Source organism: Hordeum vulgare, chromosome 3H (assembly GCF_904849725.1).
Source record: "Hordeum vulgare subsp. vulgare chromosome 3H, MorexV3_pseudomolecules_assembly, whole genome shotgun sequence".
NCBI lineage: Eukaryota > Viridiplantae > Streptophyta > Magnoliopsida > Poales > Poaceae > Hordeum > Hordeum vulgare.
This window is the reverse complement of record NC_058520.1, coordinates 555,666,462-555,671,332: the sequence shown is the minus strand read 5'-3', so window position 1 is coordinate 555,671,332 and position 4,871 is coordinate 555,666,462. Positions and strand designations below refer to the sequence as shown.

General features: G+C 46.5%; 1 non-coding gene across 1 annotated transcript; it reads right to left on the bottom strand.

Annotated features, from left to right (window-relative positions):
* Positions 1–1,777: 1,777 nt before the first annotated feature.
* LOC123445840 lies at positions 1,778–1,916 on the bottom strand. Its single transcript, XR_006631203.1, has one exon. It is a non-coding gene; the product is annotated as a small nucleolar RNA Z247 (small nucleolar RNA).
* Positions 1,917–4,871: the final 2,955 nt, after the last annotated feature.

The window sequence follows — 4,871 nt, the reverse complement described above, 5'->3', positions numbered from 1 at the left end:
GCGTAACGCTTGCGTTAGGATCTAGAGGGCTCTTTGCGGTGAATCCAGTAAGCGTCTGTGCGGCAATGGATCCAACGGGGGTGCAGGCGAGGGTGGAACCAGCGTGCACGAGGTGGAGCGCCGCGTGCTGGTGCATTTTGTTTTTTATTGCCCGCCATTGGTAGTGTCTGTCATTAGTGCCGTTAGTGTCGTTAGTGTGGATTACTAGTGGCGGGCACTAGGTAAATCCCCCACCGCTAGATCTTGACCGGTAGCGGGAGCGCCCGCCATTGATGCCATGTTAGCAGTGGCGGGATGTTAGTGGTGGGAGCCGCTGAGAGCCTTGCCTGCCATTGATCGGTTTTTTCCGCCCGCCACTACTAGGCATTCCTGTAGTAGTGACATTGCTTGAATCTTGCAATTATTGTACGGGCCAAGATTTGGCTAATAAGCGCACCCGAAGACTCATAAAGATGTGTAGTCAAGTTTAGTAAGGACAAGACGTTCCACTAGAGTTTAATTTTTGATGACACGACAAGGCAAGATGCTAATGAGATGAACTGTGGTAAGGAAACTTCGTCCCAAAATTTCAATGGCATAGATGCAGCAACAAGCAATGCTAGGCCTACTTCAACAATGTGTCTATGCTTGTGTTCATTAGATCCATTCTACTGATGAGCATGAGGGCATGGCACATGATGGGATATGCCAATTTGTTGGAAGAAAGGATTTAGATTGCGGTATTCCCCTACCCAATCAGATTGCACAGCTAGGATTTTACAATCAAATTTTCTTTCGACAAGTGCTTCGAAATTGTGGAACACTTGAAATACATCAGTTCACTTTTAAGGAGGTAGATCCAAGTGTATTTGCTCTAGTCATCAATAAAACTCACATAATAGGTATGTCTACCAACTGAAGTGGGGGTAGGATCCCAAATATCATAAATTATAAGTTGGAGAGGCTTGGTAGAAATACTTGTAGACACGGGATAAGGTAATTGATAACTCTTAGCACATTGACATGAATCACAAATTGTTTCACAACTACGCTCACCAACAAACGAGGGCTTATTTTTCCTAAGCACTTGCTCGATTAAACAAAAAGATGCATGCCCTAATCTATCATGCCACCGTGTTGAGGAAACTTTGATGACACCATAAGCTTGTTTATTCAATCTCCTAAGATCTGGAATCAACAAGTAAAGACCTCGAGCGCATCTACCTTGATATAGGACTTTCTTTGTGACATGATCCATGACCAAAAAGAAGAATGGGTGAAACCGAAGGAACATGCAAATTCTTTATAAGATGAATTTTCCTACGGGTGTTTTTATTACTGAATGACCAATATGACTAATTCTCATACCTTCTCCATTGGAAGCATGAACATGGCCCTGCCCGCGGTATTTGTAGCGCATATTCACTTTTTCCAGCTCACCCGTGTGATTTGTTAAGCCACTGTCCACACACCAGTTTCTATCGACACCACAGGAGCCATCCGCCGCTGCTACGACCTTCTCATCTTGGGAAGATTCCTCATCTTCCACAAAATGAGGAATCTGTCCCATGCGGTGTGGCCCGGCTTACCACAAATCTAGTAGTGCGTGACATCTGCGCACGCGTGAGCCTTGCCAGGGGAGTTCCACCGCTTTTGTTTCCTCCTCCCGACAGTTTGCCCTTGTTGTGTTGTGTCCCACGGTAGCGAGAGCCACCACCGCTACAGCCACGGAAGGCAGTGTTGGCAGAGGACTTGAAACCCCCACCGGAGCCCGCCTCGTTGTAGAGAGCGAGGCGCAGGTCAAAGTTGCTCATCTGAGCGAAGAGGTCGTCGAGGCTGATGGACTCGGTGCGAGCGTTGTTGGCAAAGATGAGTGGGTGGTACTCCATGCCGAGTCCATCGGTGATGTAGGAGATTAGCTCTTCATCATCAATCGGCTTCCCTACCCCTGCAAGCTTATCGGCGAGTGAGCTCATGTGAGAAAAGTGCAACCATCGTTTGGGTGCCCTTGTGTGCCATGGAGAGGGCGGCACAAGTGTTGTTGACACGTGTCCTGGATTGCGACGAGAACATGTAGGCGAGAGCTGCCTAGAGTTCAAGCGGCGTAGCTATGGAAGTAACATGCACGAGGACTTCCTTGGTGAGATTATTCAGCAAGTATCCAAGTACCTGATGTCCCTATCTGAACCATATGGTGTAGAGGGGAATGGCCGTTTGCTCTTCTTTCTTGTCCTTGTCCTTTGTGGTGAGGAACCTGGCGGGCTCCGGTGTGGTTCCGTCGATGTAGCCGAATTAACCAGCTCCTCTCAGCTGCGGTGTCACATGTGCACGCCACAACACAAAGTTGGTATGGGTGAGCTTCTCAGCAACCTGTCCATGGAGGGTGGCCTGACCGATGCTTGAAGAGGACGTCATGGGTGGAGATGGAGGTAAGTTTTGCTAGATGTAGTGGATAGATGAGCCTCTGTATACCATGTAAACGTGCGATGAACGTCGTGCCTTATTAAGGCGACGACTGTGTTGTAGGAAATACTTATGTGTGGCTTGCAACATTTTGTATCTACACTACATAGTTCCTGGAATGGTTTACCTCAGTATGGAATTTACCGATGCACTTGAATATTGCTTGGAATACATGAATGGAATATAGTTCATGGAAGCCGGTACATATATGTTCAAAAACAGTATTTATTAATGCTGGAATGTTTATTATACTGAATGTATATTTTCCCGGGCACAACATATTATGGAAAGCCAGGTTGTTCATGGGATTGGCTCCATGAATTGATAAAGCCTGTGAATTTGAATTATAATTCAAATTCAGCGTGCGACTCACACGTACGTGCTTATGGGACATATTGCGGATGAGACTCCTTGATGGTTACTCATGATCGTGGTTGGTTAAGTTAACCTAGAGTCCTCACTTAAACAGACTATATCTTGACACTTATATGCAATTTATATAGTTTAAAATAAACTGGAATATCACTATATAAAGGTCCCTAACCCCTAGCCTCAAAAGATCATTGTGAGCGGAACCACGGAAAAGGATCGAGGAATAGGGGTTAGACCATGTGCGTATATTTCTTACATTGGGATCAGAGCCGATCAAGGGTTAGACGATTTGTTTACTCGTCTAATCGATTACGATCTGGATCGATATTCCGCTGCGTACTCGTACTCTGCCTATTCTTTTCCCCACAAAAGAGGAACAGAGAGATATCCCCGTACGTACACGGGTCCACCCTGGAATAGATCGAATCTCTCGCTGTTTCCTGCTCACCTAGCGCCGCCGCTTTGCCCGCTCTCTACCAGATCAGCGCCGCCGCTTTGCCCGCTCTCCACCAGATCAACGCCGCCGCTCCGCACACATCAGCGCCCAACATTGCCGCATCTACTCCAAGGTCCAGTCGCGCCTCCGCCTCCAGTCAACCTTGCCAACGACCTTGGGCCGAGCCTGCCACCACCATCGCCTGTGATCGGCTCCTCCCCGATGTCCGCGCCGCTCCTGCCGTGTCCCGACGACTCCGTTCCCGACGCCATCATCACACCTCGTCGAGGAAGAAGACACACCCTCCTTGCCCCGACCAAGTGCTACCGCCACGACAGGAACCTCCCTGCAAGGGACCTGCATCTCCAACTGTCGGCCTCCACGATAGGAACCTAAAGGTAACAGAGGAAGAAACCAATCTTTGGATACTGAATTTCAATGGCTTCCAATGGTGTCTTTGCTGAATTACTCCGTGCCTACAAACTTGATGGAACAAATTACACGGTTTGGAAAAGGAAAATCATGTTCTTGCTTACGGTTGAGAATATTGATTATGTTTCTGAGACTGGGGCGCCTAATGAGCCAGCAGAGGATGCTACAGATGAGGAGAAACAAGAATATGTCGATGAACTGAAGCAATGGACCAAGGACAACAAGACTGCGAGAGTGTATATCCTTGGTTCGATGACTGATTCGTTGGCTGTGGAATATGAGTCCGATAAAACGGCCTGTGGAATAATGGTCAGGCTGGAACAAGATTTTGGAGAAGTTTCCCTTGTAAAGGTGCTTAGTCTTGTGAACAAATTTCTGACATCAAAGATGGGTGATAAAACAGTCAATGAACACTTCAACAAGCTCTGCATCTTCGCGGAAGAATTAAAAACTGATGGTTATCCGTTCCAGGAGGAAGTCCAAGTCATGGTTGTTCTGAACTCTTTACCACCATCTTGGGAACAGTTCAAGATTTCCTTTTGTCACTGAGAGCGCACACTCAATATGAGGAACCTGAGACAACACTTGTTGATGGAGGAGGATCGCAGGCTTAATTCAGGGAAAGAGAAAGCTTCTTATCAGCTAGAACTTCACCTTGGTGAGTATAAAAACAATGGGAACCGGAGGAACTGGAATAAGAGAGGAGGAGGACAAGACCTAAGGGAGAAGATCAATCACAAACGGGACAGGGATCAAAGAAACTACAGAGATGACCAGAGGGAGAGGGGGCAGCACAACAACAACAACAATGGAAGTTACAAAAACAACAAGAGCAACCATAACAACTCTTTTCACTCAACTGATAAGAGGAACTACAAGTGCCATAATTGTGGTAATATGGGCCACTTCAGGTCAGAATGCACGAAGAAGAGGAAGCTGAACAGCGAAAGGAATAATTTTAAACAAGGATGACAGCCGCAAGGGGAATCATTCCCCTAAAGGTATTACTGATGTTTACGTTTGCACTGAATCCTTGTTTACTTCTACTTTTCAAAATAGTTGGGTTATAGATTCTGGTGCAACTTCACACATAGCTAAAGATCTTAACTCTTTTTCCACACTCAAAACAATTCCAAGAGGAACAAGACATGTCTATTTAGGAACTCAAGCTAAAGCTGACATACTAGGA